The sequence below is a fragment of the Sinocyclocheilus rhinocerous genome, unplaced genomic scaffold (assembly GCF_001515625.1).
Source record: "Sinocyclocheilus rhinocerous isolate Xijiao unplaced genomic scaffold, SAMN03320098_v1.1 scaffold1330, whole genome shotgun sequence".
Classification (NCBI taxonomy): Eukaryota; Metazoa; Chordata; class Actinopteri; order Cypriniformes; family Cyprinidae; genus Sinocyclocheilus; species Sinocyclocheilus rhinocerous.
The window spans coordinates 98,385-120,643 of record NW_015665026.1 but is presented as its reverse complement, the minus strand read 5'-3'; positions in this window follow the sequence as shown (position 1 = coordinate 120,643).

Sequence of the window (22,259 nt, the reverse complement as noted above, 5' to 3'; positions counted from 1 at the left end):
TGCAGATATAGTGAAAAAAAATCCATCAACACTTACACTTCTAAGAAATTTCCTCTGGGATCAAATAAAGTGTATTCACTAAAATGTATTTGCCAGAGCTAAAAATCGTTCCTTGTTAAAAAATTGGCACACTCTACAAAAATTTATAAATATCATTTAACTGCATTAACTGACATAAACAATGAACAATTCTACAGCATTTATTAATCTTAAATAAATCTTCACTTAATATAAATAAATCCTAAATTTTAAATTTGGCATTTACTAATAGATTTTTAAAAATCAAAGATTGTATCGGTTAACGTTAGTTAATTCACTGAGAACTAATGTGAACAAACAAAAAAACAACTGTATCAAATAAAATTACCAAAGAATAATAAATGCTGTCAAAAATATATTGCTCATTGTTAGTTCATGTTCACAAATGACATTATATTGAAATGTGTTACTAAAAAAGTTTAATACATAAAGAAATGAATAATTCTTTTGAAAAATATGTCCATAGTCATCTCAGTAGCCAAATAAAAACTTTTATTTTACACAGACTGGGTCACCTAATGGGATCCAGCATGTTTCTGTCACATGACCTGCTGAAGCTTCATCTCAGTCACCTTCAACAATAGGTCACTTTAGATTGTGGATTAGATTATTCATGGAAGACTATGAATACTGCATTTTTTACAATGGCAACAGTTGCATTTTTTTACATAAATTAGCATTTTTGCCATTATGCATTATATAGACACACTGATGAGGGTCATGAAATGGAGAATCAAAATGTTCTTGATCTTTACACATATCAGAATATATATGAGTATACTGCAAGTTTCAAAACTAAACTTAAAAATCACCAGTTTAAACTATGGATTATTGTTTTCTACCCTGCTGAAATTGGCCTGAAATTGCACAATTCTTCGACAAGCCCATTAAGATGTGTCATCTTTGTTAGGTAATCAAGCAGATGCGTTCTGAACAACTCACGTTTGTCCATCAATCACAAGAGCTGGATAAAGATGTTGAGTACAACCCCTTCCTAAAGATCCGAGCAATAGAAATGCATGGCTGAAGTTCATTTTTAATAAACTTTGCTTTCACATTTAACACCGGACTCTATTGTGAAGTATTCTAAACATGCTGCCATTTTTTTTTTTTTTTTACTATTTTTGAAAGATATAGCAGCACCAAGCATTTTGTCCTAGGAGGCAATGCAAGTAAGTGCTTTTTGGGTTTGTAATAGACATCAAACCAGCATTCAACACTATTAAGACACTAAGTGTGTCACTGTTTGAATGTTGCTAATCAGTACATGCAGCATCTTTTGTAATACGGCAAGTAATAATAGTACTTTTAAAATGTTATACCGAAAATTAAGTAAGCAAAACCAATTACCATGCTGAAATAAACTGTTTCAATCATTGTGGTTGCATTGTTTCAATTTCCTCTGACTTGTGATCTGACTCGGCTGCAAACATATATGGCTCTATCACAGAGCGTGCCGTCTCGAGTATCAAAACACAGAGTGTAGGAGAGTGCAGATATGGTGCGATAAAGTTAGCCAATCACAGCAGTGGGCGTTTACTTCCATATCTGCAAGAGGCAGTGCCCTTCAAATTGAGTGTTTTTCACAGAGAGTAAAAATGAGGAAGTATTGAACCTTTTTTGGAGCAAAAAACTTTTTGCAAACTTTATAAAATAACCTTGAATCTGAAACTGCATTTCATGATCCCTTGAACATAAATATGAGTCAACCACTAAGATTTAAAAAAGAGGCACATTTGAATGATTACAAAAATATTTATTTGTAATCATTCATCATGTTTAGATACCTTCAAACATTCAAACAGAATCATAGGTGCTATTTTTTTGTTGGTGGTTTCTGTTGTTTTCTTTCCAAACCCATTTAGCCCTGATCTTATTTTTCACAAAACACTTTCAATGACACTCACAGTCCTCTCATCCCATTCATATCCTCACAGAAAGAACCCAGAGTGTTGCCTTCATTTGAATATATTTATTATTAATTTTCATGCGACTTTGTGGGATATTAGATCACTCGCACCCAAAGCAGTTATTGTAAACGAAATGATCACAGATAATAGCTTTGATGTACTCTGCTTGACTGAAACCTGGCTAAAACCAAATGATTATATTGGTCTAAATGAGTCTACTCCACCAAGCTACTGTTATAAGCATGAGCCCCTGAATTGTTACCATTGTTGTGATTCACGTGCTGAATGTTTAAGTCTGTGTGTGACTTTAGCATATTACCACACACTATTTAAGGATTATATAAACCCAATCAAAAGCATCTCAGGGTATTTATGAAAAAATAAATTTGATAAAGTTCATTAATAAACACACACAATAAATGCACTAATGCTTTAAATTAGAAGATAGTTCACTTTCTAAAAGCAACCTATTTATTACTTTTCTTCCATTGAAATCAAATAATGTACATTGACTGACAGTCACCACTGATAAGCTAAATATTGTAGAAACTTAATTTGCTGTAAAGTTGCTTTGCAATGATTTGTATCGTGAAAAGCGCTGTACAAATAAACTTGAATTGAATTGAATTGAATATTCACATTCAGACTCCAGTGCTTTTTTTCGTGCATGCGACTCCACGGAGTATCCGCCAAGCATGCGGAAGGAAGCACAAAGACTTAATGTTCAAGTGGATTCAGAGCAGAGTGACACTTAAATTAGTCCACCATCCGCCCCACACTAATAGTGCAATTGTGAGCGCCATAGGTACAAGGCAGGTCATTAAAACTTCTTTAAAATGTGTAAAGTTTACTCAAGGTCTGTGATCAAGTGTCTCGGCCCTGTCAGGTAGACCGGGTGCAATCAGCGCTTCCAGGAACTAAAAGAGTAAGCAAAATGAAGTCTAATTGCAAAACAACCATCAGGAACCATACAGAGGAGCTAAAGTCCACTGACCTCGTGCTGCTCGCAACTTCTAAATGGATTAGAAGTTCAAACTTGGATCATTCTCAGGTTTTTCATTTCTTGGCAGCATCAAATATCAACATCCCTCGTTTTTTTTTCCCTCAACTATTTTATGTAGTCTTTAAAAGACCTCCACGACGTATTTGAAGAAGTCACTGCATTCTCTACAGTGGATCTCTGAGAGCTCAACTCAGCGTTTGATGTTCTAACGTCTCTCTTTTCAAATCCACAGGGGGTCTGTCAGAGCTTGACAATGCAGACCAGGAGGGTAAAATTCCCCATTGTGCAGGTGAGATGATATTCAGTAATGAAACAAACTGCCTCAGAGCATGCACACGAACATCTATCATCACTCCGAACTCTCCAAAAAACAATCTAACAGACCCTCCGGGCTAAATTATAAACGGTAAACCCTAATGTCATAGTTAATTAAAAAAAGCAGCAAGTTGTCCTAATTAAAAGTCACTTGAAATGTCACATTTCCTTGAACCTCTGGACCAAAAAAATCACAAATTTAAGGTTAATATCTATGAGTGATCAATTACGAAATACCACACTGTCTCTTTGATCTGACTGAATCCATTTGTTTTCACTGCAGCTAATTATACCGAATGATAAATCTTTAATTAAGCTAAGGCTTAGCGATGAACTTCATAATATTGTCTGTGATACTGAGCAATGTAGCTTGGGGAAATACCCATAAGCCCTTGCACTTGAATTAATTCAAATCATGGGAACTTAAAGAGGGTCGTGCAAATAGAGTGCTGCAGTAATGACATATTTTTGTAGGCCAAACCGGAAGTTAGCATCACCCTGGTTGCCTCAACAAAAATCCAAAAATGTTTTCCATTGGCTTTTGGATTGTTGCAGAAAGTAAGCCCTGTGACCAGCAAAAGTTCATGATTCTGACACATGTTGTTCATCAATCAACAATCATCAATCTTCACAAATAAACATATGAACTATGAATTTTGAAGCCTAAACAAAGTGGTCAGAAATAAAACACTAAACAAAGACTATAACGTCACAACTCTTTCAGTCTTCATTCAGTCTATTTTAGTCCCATTCAGCCACTAACAACTGCCTTTTTCAAAAAAAGTAAAAGCATTACAAAAAAAAAAAAGTCACAAGGGGGTATTACTGATGTATTTTATGTCCTACAATAAAATGTGAAAACATCTTGAGCTTATGTTAACCACAGATCTTATTTCAGGCATTTGAACCTATTTGAAAGCCATCTACTGTACATTGCGACGATGAAACCGGAAGTGCTTAAATTCTATTTCATTTCTGGGTTTTGGCCTACAAAAAACATGTTATCAGCACTCTATTGCTGGTTCCCGGTTAGCATTACCTTCGATGACTTTAATAAAAGCCGTTTTGCTCCATAGGAGCTCTTTTTTAAAATCATGTCTAAGTCAGTCAAATGACGACAGTATAATTAATGATGATGATTATAATTTAGATAATATGAGCCAATCAAAGGAAATTACTGAATAGAAACAATTAAATCTATTTGCAATTGGTGAACTTCACTTAAAAGGTCAAGTTCAATTTTTAAGACCAAAGTTATAAAAGACATGATTACACTTACCAAAAAAAAATGTTTCTTCAACTTGAGTGTTCACTTGCAACAGTAATTTTTTGCAGTTCATTTATCTGAAAGAACAAATATTTTCAGTAAATTCCATGTGGCCTAAAATCAAAAATACTCATGTATATTTAATATTAAAAATAAACTTATTTTTTTTATATTAAACATTTTAAATGGCATGTTCCTTGATCAACACCCTTGCTGATCCTGTCAAAATTTCTGTTGGCCAATCAGAATTATAATTTGTAAAGTAAATGTATAATTTGAATACTATGGTAGTTAATATAATTTAAATTTATAAAGAATTATAATTTGTAAAGTAAATTATTTTTTGTGCATTTTTTGTACAGTTAGCAACAAAGCTAGCCAGGAAGCACTACTCATTTGACTGCTTTATTAACTAACAGGCTTGTGCAACCAAACTATCCTACCCATCATTCTCTGTAGCAGCACAATGAATGATAAAATAAAAATAAAGCATCAAATACACACTTACTGTATCATTTGTGTTTTATTTTGTTGCACTACTAAAATTGCTTCATGTTGTTGTTGTTGTAAATGAAAAAAAAAAAGAAATATAAAATTGCCCAGCAGTTGAATTCTGATCAAAATCACTTGAACGCACATCACATCATAATTACAATTTCCGAAGTGGAACTGAACGCAGCATTATACCTTGTACAACATTCTTATAAACTAATAATTTCCCTCAGATTGAAGATTTTAAGGTTAGAGTTAAGATCTGGCCTATGATTGGTTGCTAAAAAATGCTGTTGCAGAACCAATAAAGGCTGTTAATGCAGGAACATATCTATTTGGCTAAATCACATTATGTGCAAACTGCATCAGTGCACAGTGGACAGAAAGAAACATGGTTTTCAGAGGAAGACATGCGGCAATCCATGAAATGGACTGTGCTAGAGATGAATCAAATAAGGAAACAAATGAACTGACGCGGTATCTGGAGTTTATGAGTAAATTTATGAGCCGTGCAGTTCCACCGTTTGAATTTTTTATTAGTTTTGCCCAGGCATTTATTTTTATTAGTTTTGCCCAGGCTTTAGCTCTCATGTCAGTTTGAATAGAACACAGTGCATACATAAAATCACCAAAGACCGCCAAAACAAGTCTCAGCAAAAACATATTTCTCTTTCTCGTTCACATATTGCGCCTTATTTTTACAATAAAATCATAATTGGTAATGAATCACGCTTACATTTTTGCCCGTGCCTGGGGCATAAATACAGCGATGTTTTAACAAAAGAGCGTGCATGCGTATCATTTGCTGTGATTGGGATTTGATATTCAAAGCACAAAGTTTCAGTGCACAATAATTAAAGACGCACAATTCACAAATGGCTGATTTGATCACTGACGTTTGATTAGATCTCAGAGACATCAGAACGCTTCAAAGATGAGCCATAAAACATTTATGAATCGCACAATTTGTTAATTGTGGATAGACTGGTTAAGTACATGTTTGTATTTTACGTATGGATTAGCCACAAGGGACTTCCACACCCTCTGCCTACTTCCTGCTGCTTAAAGGATATTGATTATTCCTCAGAGCACAATCTGTCTAACCTGCAAACAATCTCGCTGCACAACAGAGATTATCCCTGTCACTGCAGACACAGAGATGCATTAACATGTTACAGCTAAGCTAAATACAGGCCATATGAAAAGGGTGACTCTGATGATACTGTATTCATTCGTCTATCAGGCTGATAATGTACAGCATATGTCTGCATAAGCAGTCCATTAGATGCCAAAAGAGGTCAAATCTGTTCTTTCTCTTGAAGTGTCATCAGTCACAATCAGGCAGTTGTGATAATTCATAGCAGTGTCCTGCAGTGTGACTTTTTTATACTCCATCTGAATCCATTTCGAACAATATTCTTTTAATTTGTTTCTAATATTAAGAATTCACTTACATGATTTCATATTAGTGGTCATATCATACTTTTTTCCATCACTGTATTATTCATTATTAATGTTAGTTAATGCATGAACTAAAGTTACCTTATTGTACAGTGTTACTGAGATTTGCTAAAAAACAATGTCAATGTTTTTATTAAACAGTATTATTATGTTTTTAATATATATATATATTTTTTTTTTTTATTTTAAGTGAGAATTAGATGACAGCAAGGTAAATCTAACTGAAAAAAATTATAATGAAAATGAACATGCACAATTGAACATCCAATCTCAACAATACCGATTTTGACTGATAACCAATACAGAACTGATATATCATGCATCCATTAAAAAAAAAAAATAAAATAAAAAAAAAGTATAATTTGATTCTTTTGGGAACAGCACAAGATTTGACAGAATTTCACTCTTAAGTTCCACAAGCATTCAGAGCACAATAAACTCAAGACTGCATGGAATATTTACTGCAGGACTGTTTAAATAAACTGCAAAAAGGTCAAGGCATCTAAAATATAATTTCCCCTCACTAAGTCTACAAAACTGAACCTATAAGGTTGGGGTGGGAAACTTTCTATCGATTTTGAGATTTAAACTATACCCAACTGTTAAAGAGGAATATTCTATTAATGAATGAATATCCTATTCTCTCTTCCTGCACCTTTTCTGTTGTCTGTCTCTCTCTCTCTCTCGTCCTCAGTTAGTGGCAGTGCTTGTTAAAGTAGAGTGACTGCCAGATTGTGTCGCGCCAACTTTCCAGCTCATGGGATATGGTGAACGAGTTTTTATCTCCCCCAAACAGACACATCCGACTGCCTCCTGAGGGCTTTTATGAAGAGGTATGTGGGTGTGTGTCTACAGAGGAGATTTGAGTTTGAGGTTTTATTTGCAAATTACCCAAATGCTTTCTTTCACAACGTCAAGGTCCTGTTACCGAACTGACTTTTTTTCAAATTGATCACTCACAATATATTACAAGCATTCAGATGCTTCAATTCAACTCATTTGCTTGTTTTTTTCTCAGTGAATATTGATTCTTTGTATTGTCCGTTTGCATCATCTTCACTATGTGAAATTTAACCCCAAGCATAATGACTTCCATTTATTTCAACAGTACTTAAAAACAGCTGTTATCTGCAATGAAATGCCCAATTGTCTGATCAATAGTTAACTGAATGTAAGACTTTTTACAAGGCAGAAATAATTAACAGAGTTGAGGGTTGAGCTCAAATGTCAGACAGTTAATTATAGCAAACATTGTTACTGCTTTCAGGAGTATATCAAAGCAACATCGCTCAAAGTTTAGATCGAACTTGCTGCTTTATCCAGCAAAGTAATGCTTAACCTTTGACCACTCCGTGGTGATTCAAAACACCTCTAGATTGATCATCATCAGTTCGCTGGGTCATCAGGGTCAAGAAACCATGAAAGACCACAGTGATTTAAACTACTTTATCTGCTCATGCCAATTTTTTCTTTATGGTGACGCACATCTGCTTAACAAGGTCATCTACAGTTAGCATGAATACCTGTTCCTGGTCTTATCTTGTATGATTCATTAATGCATTTATTTCTGAAAAAGATGTCTTATAAATATGTATATAAATAACCATTTGATGCATATTGTATGTATTGAACACAGCAAAAATAGCCTTTATTTGACTGAAATTTAGGAATCGTCAGCCAGCTGAAAGTCTCAGGTCCAGCATGAATTGTCTGTGGGGGGAGTGAATGACCAGCGCTCTCTTCCACCCTCAATACCACAACTGAGGTGAGACCCTTGAGCAAGGCACCAAACCCCCAACTGGTCCCTGGGCGCTGCAGCAATATGGCTGCCCACTGCTCCGGGTGTGTGTTTATGGTGTGTGTGTACACTTGGATGGGTTAAATGCAGAGCACAAATTCCGAGTATGGGTCACCATACTTGGCTACACATCACTTCACTTTCACTTAATGTTTAGTAACTTATGAATGGGACGCTACATCTTACTCAAAACTTGCTGGATTTTGGCTTAAAATCTTCCACACCTTCTGGCTTTAATAAGACTTGGCTTTCCCCAAAAAAACAGGAAGAAACAAGAATGAACTCATGAATGGACCGTTCACCATGATTCCGTTTCTTTTCGACAACAAAGCACTTGAACGCAACAAACTCGTAATAACAACTTCAGAAGTGGGAAGTAGGATGTTTCCGATAGCATGTGAGGGCAACAGTATAGATGGCACCACAAGAACTTAGTTTTAAACCTTCAACCTTCCACTATCCATTTCCCAAAAGGATCGCAAGCCAACTACGGTCACAAGTTCTGTCATTACTAACGTAGTTCAGTGATTCTGTGTCTCACGAAATCATATTTCCAACAAACATTCACAAACAGCATTGCAAATTTGTGTGGTTGGTACTACAGCATTCAACTTGTGGTTAGTAGTTTATTGTTAGAATGTCATGTGGACTTACTATATCCATATTGAATGTAAACATGATTTAAACTGTACGGTTTTTTGTTGTTTTGTGTAAATACTATAAAAATAGTTTGTTAACTGCAATCTTGAATTGAAGTTATTATTCCATCAGTTATTACACCACCTGAGCTTGAGGTCATTAACAACAATTCTTTATTGTTGAATCAACGTGGTTCAGACATGTGACCAAGTTACTACAGTTTCGGGAAACAGTTCCAACTAGCTTAATTACTCCAACGATGCATCATACTATGGTAGTTAAGCAGCGAGTTGTTAAGCAACGTCGTTGTACAGGAAACTTACTGCCGAGGTGTGACAAGAACAAATATCAATTGCACATCCAATTACAATTTGAGAACCCTCCAAAACAAATCAGGCACTGGCAAAATGCCCACTATAATTAAATGAATTATTTGCGATTATTTAAATGTTAAAAACTTAATTTTGTCAGAACAGCAGTCAATAGAGAAACATGCTTTTTGCTGCCAGATGGTGTAGTTACACACTCCAGCACGGGCTAACAGGGCCATGCTAACCAAAAAAATCCTTGCTGGCGTTGTTTCATGACTTCAAACTCCCATCCAGGTCTGGTATAGAATGCTCACTTTTTACATTTCAATTCCCTATGGATAAAAATCAATCCAACACTAGACTAACAAAAAAATGGGTTGTGAATATCATTTCATGTTGACTGTAAATGGTTGGGATGTTTGCTGTGTGTCAAAACCCAGAGCAAACAGTGCGTATGTTCCTGCTTGTCCCACCTCATGCAGTGTTTAATTGAGATTATTTCTTACATATCAAGCCAATACCGGCTGATCACAGTGAGTGTTTCAACCTTGAGATATCCTCGCTGACAGTCAGAGTATTTCAGTCCTACTGATCATTATTAAAGCATAATGAAGAGCGTAAGGATAAGAACACAGAGGTTTAAAAGCATTCACAAAACATTTCCTTTGAAAGACCCATCATGCAGCACTTATCTTCTATTGCGCATGTTTTAAAAAATAAAGGTCTTTACAAACTATCACCAATTACCAGCATGAAAGGAAGTCAATTGGAGGATCAAATTGAAAATACAAGCCGTTGGAGTTCAGGGTAAATAAAGCTACCTGGTCTCATGGCATAAACGTACCTGGGGGCACTTTTTAGCCAGACGCGAAATACGTACCAATAAGTACATATCACTGCAGTTTCCAAAATAAATGAACACTAGAGGCAGTAAAACTCTGACACCTTTTATTCCTTTTCACACAAATTTACAGAGTTTCGATTAATAAAGCGTAATTTTCGCTCAATTACTTGAAGAATATCATGTTATGACTTCAAAACAATATTAATATACTGGGAGATTTGAAAACTGATGCTTTTGAAAGTTAGCATCGCACATATACAGCTTCATATCTATGGGTTTTCATTGACGGTAGGTTTGTTCGGTAGCTCACGGAGTACAGATAAGTACTTGAAAGGCGAGGAGCTCCGGTTCGAATCCCGTGTAACCACGGTTCGACAAAACACTTCAATTCTGCATATAAGGATGTTGAAATGGCACGGTTGCATTAATAAATGCGATTTTATATCAGTTTTGCATTTGTTAACACTATCGGGTAGGTTTAGGGTTGGGTTTGGTGTAGGGCATATTTCCAACACGATAGAGCATTAACTTTTAGCGACAGTACACAGATATTTGGATTCTGAACCGCCGCAATACGTACCAGAAGCAACATAATAAAAACACAGCAATACCTATATCAACGTAATAAAAACGTACCAGGGTTCACGTATTGAACCTGTGTTTTACTGCCACTCAGTGGACATTTCTCTTTGAAACTGACGTGAAACATGCAGTAAGGTACGTAAAAACGGTGTTGCACAAAAAGTACACAGAGGTATGTATTTTTATGAGACCAGGTTGCAACAAACAGCTGACCTATATAATGTTTAATAACGGTTAAGCTTCATGTAATAGACGCAACCATCTCATTTTTGTATGATTTTGTATTATTAAGTAGAACAAAAGACTTGTATAGCATTCAACTATTTTCAGATACATTCAGTCATTCAGATGATTTTTTTAAAATTAATTAAATTACACTTTTCCTGTTACCTGCTAAAGTAACGAGAACATAGAAAATATCCTGCAGTTTATCATTATGAAAGTATTGTTCATATACCGGTAAAACATAGTTCAAGTTTTCAGAGATTGAACCTGATTATATATGATATGCATGAATGGAAAGTTAATACTAATGTTTAATGTTATCATCACTGATTGCTGCATAGCCAACTAAAAACCACTACCCTATTTAGCATGTTGACTGATTGACTCCATGCTTAGGTACCAGACATTTGAATCTACCGAACATACCAAATCTGCCTCTACTCTACAAAACTCCAAAAACGTACCTGTACATACAATTCACTGCAGTTTCCAGGTGAAATAAACATTAGTGGCAGTAAAGCACCAACAACATTTATTCCTTTTCACACTAATTATGATTTCACAGGCAGATTATTCCTTAATACAGTATTATTTTCACACAGTTCCATGCACAATACCATGTTTTGACCTTAAAACTCAGCATAATGCAAGATTACATGCACTAATACATTTAAAATTTTGCATCACATATGAGTCCTGTGAAGCACGAGTCACAATTAAAGAGCACAAAGACTTGTAGAAACAAGCTCAAATGGCATGTTGCTTAATTTGTAGAGCATTAACCTTTTAGTACCACTCACGGGACATTTAATTTCTGAACTGCCACAATATCTACAACCAACAATGTAATAAAATGTTGCCATATTCACAATCATCTGTTTTAAAGAAAACGGAACGCACTTTCAGCGCCACTTACTTGACCCAAAAGAGCATTCAAGCTTTCCACAGCTACAGGTTCCATCCTACCGATAACTCTATATGACCTGCAAGAACATCTTCATTGCTGGGTTTATAGTAGTTCTCTGCTCCAGCAGCCAAGTGATGATCAACACGGTATTTTACCCTCCCACTTCTTGTAGTGTGAGTGTATATTATTCAGCTCGGCCTTAAGCCTCTCCTGCTTTTTTACGGCTCAATGGCTTCTTACACATTTAACTGAATGTTGTATTAGTGATAGTCAAAGTGCAGAATCCATTTCCCCTCTTTCTAAATAACTAGGCGATGAATGAGCTCCACCATCCGTAACGGTTTCGGATCTGCTCCACAGAGAAACCGGTCCAGAAGTAGAAGTGTTTAATCTCTTTATTATCTTCGCTGAAGATTATTTGATGGAAGGAAAACCATGTCATCTGATAAATTTAAGTGTGTGCAGGTTTACTCACAGCTCTGTATGATGTCTTCCTCTAGAGATAAAGCTGGCACACTGACAAGGGCTGATGGATGAAGAAAATGTGACTCTGGCGTGCTAGAATTCGATTACGGCGCCATTATTGCAATGTCATATGTGTCTGATCTCAGGTTTTCGAACACATGATTGGCATAACCAAAGACTACAACATCTTAACCTGAAATCGAAATGACGGGCGCTCTTCTAAGAGGCTTAGAGCACCTCTCCAGCCCCAAATCTTTACAATTTTGATTGGTGTTGAGATTAATTCTCAGATAGCTTGATGCAGCTATTGCTCTTCTTTGACAGCTTGACAAGCCTCACTGACACGACTGTTCATCTCTGTGGACGGCTGAACTGATCCTGCCTGCCAAATCATCTCTCTGCCTGAAAAAAACTGTGAATATGTCTGAATAATATACAAGTTCGGTTCCAAAACCTAAACTTACCACCTAGACAGCATTTTCAGACATTAAAGGCATGCAACATTATGCTGCCAGCTAAGATACTTTGTTCTGGATAAATTTAAGATGGTGGACAAAGTGCCAGTATGAAGTATTAATAAAAAACAGTTAAGTCTAATTTATTATGCACTATTTAGAGCCCTACATTGTTAGCTTAGCAACAACCTAATACTAGAGGGAAACATATACAGCTCAAATGCAGTGATTCCTCAGGGGTGCTTTGGATACATTTAAATAGGCCTAGTAAAGTAATCCAATTAAGCTATTCATAATGTAGTTATAAAAATCAGAAGATAATTAGCAATTCCAAGTCACGTGTTCCCTTGGCAATCGGTTTCTAGGAGGCTTTATAGAATAGCACTGTAAAATAAGTTCTGTGGTTAACATAACTTGTAAAATAAAATGTCAAAAAAAGTCTGTTTAATGTATTACACATAGTCATACCTCAAACATCAATTGAAACCACTCTTTAAAAACACAATTTCTAACAATTTGGTATATATGCTGCAGGGGCGGCGTTTCCGTATGGCAGAGTATGGCAGTTGCCATACCCTAGCCTAGCCCATCAGATGTGCCATGAAAAATTATCCAATATCTATTATATTTCGTTATTATTATTTTAAATCAGAGGGTTTTTACAAATATTTAACCAATAATAAAACTTCGTAACGCCATTAGATCCTCAAACTGTCAGCAAAACCTCGTAACTTCACCCCACCTCCATTCAGATTGACGCGCCGCGCACAGACGGAGACAGATCTCTGCTTTTTTGCAATGCAAGGGTAAATAAATAACTGACGTTTGAATAGTAGGCTACAGCATCTTCTTTACTCAAACACTGTGTCTTTAAAGCGCATGTTTGTGTATATACATAATAAATATACACAGTACACACACATACATTATGTAAACAAACACTTTGTTTTGGATGCGATTAATCGTTTGATAGCACTAATTATATCAAATGCCTGCAGAGGGTGCCAACGGCCTGGCGATTGTTTTACACTTTACAGCGCAATCTAATTCTTGTTTAATATTGACTAAACAACATTTAATTCAAATGAAAGTTATAAGCAACTCAGACTCACAGCATATGCAAAGATGGAATTTGAGACGGTGCCCACATGTAAATGATAACTGTTTGTGTGGAGCAGCATTTACTGTGAATGGAGCCACTCTGAGATGCACATAACCTACCTAAATAAAGCGCATATTAAACCTGCAGCGCATATACTGTATTTATTTAACTGAATCGCAACCTTTGTCAATAGCACTATGCTTAATTATGATAAAATTATTTTAATATTTCGTGCAGCCTTAGAAAATGGTCTAATAATGCTTTTCATGGATTCTCGTCTGTGGAAAGTGCACCAGTATTTTGCCGGTTAATCGACATGGGCAAAATTCAATAGAGGATTTTTTTTAGAATCGAATACTCAAATTTAATCGAGGAATCGTGACAGCCTTAAATTATATATTTCTATGTTAGAATTTAGCACTCTTTGCACATTTGTTTCTGACAGTAAAGTTGAATTTTCAATTTGTATCAGTGTTGCACACTGAATGCACATCCAGACTTTTTCCCTTTGCTAAAAGACTAAAATACTTTAGGACACATCTTAGAAAGACAATACAACGGTAAATGGATTCCTCTTTGCAACTTCTCCCCAGGGGTTGGAGGTGGCGGAGGGTAAGATATTCTTGTCTTTCCTTGTGTTTCTGATTTGTTATGTGATTAAATTCATGTCATCAGGACACTGCAGCACTTTTGGGTTGGCTGATCTGGCTTTGAAATTCCAGGCTGAAGGTTTTTAAATGAGATTTCTCACCATATTTGGGCTGCTTTGAGTGATTTGTCTGTTACGAATAGAGAGGAAATGTAGTGTCCACTGGGCTGGAAAACTAGAGATTGCAAATGTCTCGGCCTAGAAGTGATTGCATGACTTTTAAAAAAAGAATGCATGTGTTTATCTGCTCTTCATCGCACCAGCATATGCGGTATTCATTATTTAAAATTGTGTTTTAACACACACAAATACAAAAAGTCCCCTTGAAATTGCTGGGGGTTGGTGCACGGACTGGTTACCTAGGGCCCCCAAAACTCTAAACACGTCCCTGATCACAATCATACTTCATAACATTTGAAACCATTGCTTTAAAGTCGCTAAACAAGTTCACCTAAAAATAGCCCATATAACAGTGACACCAAAAACATTTTCAAACCTCCAGACTAAAGCCAATTAAAATGTATGTGGAAAACACAGGAACATTATGTGTTTTTCAATGTTAGTATTAAGCATAAGCAACAAGTTACAGAAAAAAAGCCAACTCAAAAATTTAAAACAGCAGAAAAATAGTGTTTAAGCCACAAAGAACCTTTCTGTTTTTAAGACCATTGTATTTTCCTATTTAAAACCACTTCAAAACAGACATGTTTACTAGGCCACCGAAAGATGCTGGTCTCACGAGAGGATTTTATTCGATTTTCACATTTTTTGTTGCAAGGACGATTTGGAAAGGTTTGAATAATTCATAAGGTGTTACGTCCATTGCTTACGGTTTGCAAATCTGCTGACCTCTTGTACTTAAGCTAGAATTATGGCCTTAAACCTCTCGATGGAGCAGCACAGGGACTTTTCCACCAATCTATATAAAACTCTCTGAACCTACAAGTGCGCATCTTTCTTTTCTCAAGTTCTAGCGCCTTGCACATGAGTGAAAATGATTGCTGAAAAATCCCATCCAAGATGTGCGAACAGGGGATGTTAATAACCCCATTCAGATATCGAGTACGGATGCACTCGCCTTCGGCAATATACTGCTCTGTCTGCTCCAATCCCATTCACTTCCCGTGCAACATAAACATCAAGGAGAGCCCCAGGCGATTTTGTCGGGACTGCGTACCGTTTCCTTTTGAAAAGGAGGAATAAAACAAAGGCAAACAAACAAGCCATTAAAAGGCATCGGGCGGCAGGGAGCAGCAGTGTCTGTGAGGTGTGAGGCCTCTCAAGCTTCATTATGACACCGCGGGACAGAGGCGGGCAGTCAGGCGGTGATGCATTCAGGGTCTCGTTAGCGGGCAGACGGGGCATGGAACAGATAGGCATCAGAGACTCGCAGGCTTATTACCACGTGCCGCGCTGTCTCGCGTGCGTCGAGTCCATGTTAACAGCCATCTCCTAACATCAGTGCTGCATATCTGATCATTTGAAAATTATTCAATCTGTATGTGCAACCTGCAGGCCAAATTCAGCCCGGGCATATTGATTGATTCAAAGCAGAGCAACAGCACACTGACCGGATGCTTGCAGTTAGTGCTTTCCTGTCAGAGACATGCGTCAGGAACTGAGAAAAATAAAGAAATAATTAAACACCTCTCCATTTCATAATGAGACACTGATGAGAGGAATCAGATCTGTCGGCAGGTGTGTCAAACCGGAGGTCACTGATGATGTTTTGATCGATTTGCTTAGAGGTGCGCTGGGTATTTTTGGCCACTTTTGAAAAACTTTACACCTAAAGAAATTAATAGCATTGTCAACAAATACAATATTTGTGAGTCACATCAGTGGCCTAGACATAGCTCTTTAATTCAACATGGTCACCATATTCAGATCACATGACCAGACAAATACTACATACTATTCCAGGTATATGGTTAAGGAAGATAAACGAATACACATTAATTGCATTAATTGGCAATTTCTACAATGGCATTTGTTACCGAAAACATTTCTGTGCAATGCTGGATCCACACCTCTAGGATTTACTTGAAAAAATCTAGGAAACAATTTTCACTCAGAAATTGCTAGGAAATTTCATATGATGCGATTTCAATTTATCCTTTCTCTTTGGAGTGTTACAAGCTGTTCGTGAAAAGATAAGATCCCTAAAGTTGCAAAGACTAAAGTCTCAAACCCAAAGAGATATTCTTTATAAAAGTTAAGATTCGTCCACACCCTCCTAAAACGCCTCGTTTAAACACACCCCCGCATGTCTACGTCACTGTGTGGGAATATTTGCATAACACTGCCCAAATATATACGCAAAGAAAGAAGGCGTAACTTTGATTCTCGCTGTAATATTGTTGCCGCCGCCGCCATGTCATGGAGACACTGTGTGTTTAAGCTTCTCCAATCACAAATACAGACATGGTTTTATGTTTACGCGGCGCGGCGCAATGCAACGCAACGTGTAAAAAGACAGTATACTGTAAGTCATTATAATCAGTAATTATGTCCCCACTGGATGCTACAAATGCCTCGTTTGTAATGGGTTTTATTGGTTTTGTCTCGTCGCGCCGGGACACGGCATCACAGTATGGTAAGGGGCGTAACATTTCCGTCACACGCTTGAGGCGGCCAATCAGAGGTATTCGGCCAATCACAACGCACTAGATAGCTGGCCAATCAGAGCACACCTCGCTTTTCAGAACAATGAGCTTTTTAAAAATAGATGCGTTTCAGAAAGGCGGGGCATAGTCGAGAAACAACAATGTACAGTATGTGGAAAATAATGTGTTTTTTGAACCTTAAACAGCATAAACACATTTCATTACACATTAAATACACAAAATAATGTTCTTTTTAGCAACGTCATATGACCCCTTTAAATAATTAAATAAAAAATAAAAGACATTTTAAATAAAAGAAACAACAAATACCACATTGAATTGAACATTTTGAAACAGTAAGACTGAAATAGTATTTTCTTGTAAAACATACTCGAATCGTTTTTGTCTCTTTATTTACAACTTCAAAAAAATTTGTTTTGCAATATTATGCTGTGTATAGTGTATAAAAAAAGTGAATAAAAAGTGCAGTGAACCTTAAAACTATTTGTGCTACATATTATGATAATAAATTCAAATAATGTGATAACATCAAACAGCATAACAGACATGTTTTGTACAGCTAAAATAACAGGAAGCAAATGACACAGATTCAAGTAAAAAAATATCCATTGCGTTAAAAATAAGATGGCTTGGGTAGAAAAACAAGACAACTATTTCAACGTGTAATTAAAACAGACCCCATACAGTGCTGTCTCACATTTCTGGTCCTAAGGATTAATCATTGTAATGAGTCATTTATTAAATTAGTTAATCAGTGCATACCATAAGAAATTTCACTTTGTGTCTAAAACAACATTTCTTTCAACTTAGCACCGACTTTTCATTTAATTTTCTTTATTTAGCACTCTTTATTTCCAATCATTCCCTCCTACCACCCCACTTTTCATGATTCAATCCATTTCCACTTCAAGTTCCGCCACACATCATCCTGTTTTGCCAGAAATATATCATTACATATTTACATTATGGAAGCAAAATGAGTTGCAAATACCATTTCATATTGATTTTAAGCTAAATTATTAAATTATTAAAAAATACATTTACTCTATTCTGTTTATGAGGTGCAGCCTTAGTGGATGTGAGACTCTAATGGCTGTTTTTATTCATTTGCGCCATCGCACACAACGTGGCTTATTTGAAATCGACTGTTCTAACAACACAAGAGTGACAGCACCTCAGTCTCACCTCAGAATTTTGTTTCATACGGCTTCCATTTCCCAGATGCACCTTCGCACTAACAAGGCCAGCTTTTAGCAAAAGGTTATTGATTTTGAAACTCCACAATTAGATTTAGGCATTCTCTATGCGGGGAGAAAACAGGCCTGTATATTACATTTAAATGTGTGTGTGTCTGTGTATAGCATCGAGCTCAGGGATGCTTTATATAATATCTAGACTCTTTCAACCCTTTAATTAGTGTCTCTCTCTCTCTCATCTAATGACACACGGTTCTGATAGACGAAGCCACTCTGTGGCTTCTTTTGTCCTCAGGGATGTTATGATCTACTAATTAACTAATGGCCTCAAATTCAGCATCATTCGTCATCAGCAAATCGCTAACGGTTTCTGAAAGAGATAGAGGGGTTTTAAACAGGTACTTCTGTAAGAAATGGATAGAGGTGTTTGAAATGGCACCACTGGAATAGATTTTATACACCTGCCTGTGGATGTTCCTCAAAGAAGAGAGCCGAGCACTAATGGGGATTATTCTCCACACTGTCTGAAGTGTTTATGAGAAACCTTGTGGGCCAAATATGGTTAAAGGTGAAGTAAGCAATATTTTCTATGCTCCTATCACAGCATAATATGCAGAGACAATTATAAGGAAAACATTATGCTGATTCCTTTGGAGCCATTTTTTAATCTGTTTTTTGAGCATTCGGGAAACCTGTATGGAAACAGTCATTTTTGCAATTCTGTTCTGAGAAGCTAGTCAAATATTCATCAGTGTACACAATTTTAAGCATGTTTATTAAGCTTACTGTTAATTTCTTTTCAAGTAAATCTTTATTTAATGAGTGAAAATATGAAAATTTTAATTCCTCTTCTTGTTACGGATTAGTAGATCTGGATTTAAATTTCCATTGAGATGTTCCCAGAAAGTTCTCAGTGAACTTGTATTGTGTTTTATTTATGAATAGCTTTCTCTAATCAACGACTCTCAAAGATGAGGATGAATCTATATTTTATAATGAAATAAAAGCAGTCTGCGTGTTGCTATAGGCTGCATTCCTGCCACAAACAGTCATCAATTAATTATCAGATTAATCGAGCGTTCATTTTAATATTAACAACAGCCACAAAAGGTAAAAAGAATTATTTAGAAGAGCCAAGTTGAATGTATGACCCCTGAGTACAAAATGCATAATGCATAAACATGGTTTTGCATGGAAAAAACATATATCACAAAAACATTCACCTCTGCAGATGAATAAGCTCAGTGCCGTTTTCTGGAACATCATTAGAGGATGCAACCTGGGGTGTTTAGACTTTCATCATCAGAAATGATCATGAGGTTCCCCAGCAGAGAATGATCAGATCTCTCCTTGTCTTGATGGCATGATGCCACCGGCTATGAATCACACCTACAGTTTCCTTTCAACCACCAGCACCGCAAGTCACCTGTGAACAAGTTGGTCTTGTAAACTAGAGGCCTATTTTAATGATGACAAACCCATAGAAATTAATATCTAGATGCCACATTAAAGTCGTGTTGAACAGGAAGTAGTTTGAATTGTGACATACTGTACAACTGAGTGCAATGAATTATCAAAAAAGAAAAAATGCAGGGCAGGTCTTGGTTCTATGCATCAGTTGCTGATTGGCTGTTCAGATGTGGGTGTTGCACTCAAAAATGGAGGCAGATTAACGTGAGCTTGCAGGGGCAGGTTTAAACTGACTAAATGATTGGAGAATTCCTGCATACATCACCAGGGAGAAGTCTGTCATTTCAAAGGAAGATCTAGTCAGAGGCATAACCGCACATTTGCTGAGGGGTATGCAAGATCAGTGTTGGCGCCCCCCTGTATATTCTATCCCCTAACACTAACCCTCACAGAAAACTGTCTGCAAGTCAATGACCAAAAACCCAATAACAAGCTTGTGCATGGAAGGATACAAACTCATCAGGAGTGAAAAAAGTGCAAATCTCAGTTATTCATATTTTTGTATATTTTTATATAAAATGAGAACACTATATGTAAAATTCACTTTTAAAAACGTGTATTTTTCATTTTTACTTGTAGAGATACCGTATTGGCCCGAATATAAGACGACCCTGATTATAAGACGACCCCCCTTTTTCCAGATGTACCTTTTGGAAAAAGGCTTTTTAAAAACCAAATCTTGTTTTTTCTCAGTAAAACACATTTTGTCTTCAATTATTTTCATATTGCATATTTTTCCTATTTTCATTTTTGTTTTGAAAGTATGGTAAAAACTGGTAAAATGTACCAACAATCACATTTTAAAAATATACACTTTTTGATATACCATTTAAAAAAAAATAATAATAAAAATAGCCCATCTGAATTAGGACATTTAGGCTATCCATCTAATAGTAGCCTACCAAAATCTTATTAACAGTAGAAGTAGAGTTGGTCCCATCAGGCTAACGTGACAGTCACGACTCATGCAGCTGTAAGGTTTTCTTTCTCTTTTGTTTTCACTCGCGATCTTTACAACACGCATTACATTACGTATTTCATGGCACACTCGTTTTATGCATATTTGGTATTCAACCTATTGTTGTGGGTGTATTATTGACATGTCAAAGTCTAGACCCTGAATATAAGACGACCGCGTTTTTTCAGATGTATTTCCAAGAAAAAAACATCGTCTTATATTCGGGACAATACGGTAATTAATGAAATATTTGCCATGCGTATTTGGAAGATGTCTGCCACCTGGTGGAAAATAAACACTTTTAAAATGAAAATGTCATGATATTCCCACTGTAACCAGTAGATGGCTGCAGAGGATTGCTTATTGTCTCTTACCAGTTCCACTCCGTAATATAGTTGTTGTTGTTTTTTCGCATTTTACTTTTGGATTTACATTTAGACATTATAAAATAACTATTATAACATTTAAAAACCACCTTTTTGTCAAAGTTCAGCATTTTTTGTATTGGAGAATGAAGTAGCTAGTGTTTTTAAAAAACACATCGGATCAACACAAATGGCCTAATGTTAGCTGACTAGTTTGCATCCTTGCTATCAATCTTTTCAGTTTCTCTCAAATGTAAACCAAACATTCACAAACATATCTCGACTTATTTGTTTTTTTAGAAGCTTACCCATCTCTGTTAGTTCACTTGGACATTGCTGTCCTTATTAATGCATTGTTTTTTCCCTTTTGTCTTGTACTGTTCTGCGCCCCAGAACGTTTCCCAATTTGGAATAGACGTCACAGTTACGTCACATGCAGCTGCACAGGCATTGTGGTGGCAGAAAAACACTGGGAACAAGTGGAGGGAAACGGGTAAAATCCATAGAATAATAGAAAAAATTTATTATTGTGCTTTTGGATGTCAGAATCGGAATGCAAATACTTTTTATAGAATACTGTCGTCAAAGCCATTGTTTGAAGCTAAACACAGACGTTTAAATGGACAACCTATGGATGAAACCTGCTATGATTACCCTTTTAAAGCATAAATTTGATTTAAACAATAGGTCTACATAATATTCACATATGCAGTTCATAGGGGACATATTGTATTAGCCCTGCAGTTACAGCATGAAATAGACTACTATTTAAACCTATAACATTTACCTATTTTATCTCACAACTTTTTATGGGCCCTATCATACACCCGGCGCAATGCGGCGCCAGACGCGACGCATGTGTTTTTTTGCTAGTTTCAGCCCGACGCAGTTGTCATTTTCACGTCCTGCGCCACGTTGTTTAAATAGCAAATGCATTTTGCGCCCATTTGTGCGCCCATGGGCGTGCTGGTCTGAAAACGAGGTGTGTTCAGGCGCGTTGCTATTTTGAGGCAACTGAAATAGACTGCGCCATTGACCAACAAAAACCTGCTCTAAAGTCAATGGCGCAGTAGTTTTTTTGTTATTTAAAGAGTGCGTTAGTATAGGGTCCACAGCGCGCATGCACTCTGCTTATTACACACACAGGGACGCACAGCAGCACACAAACATGCCAAATAT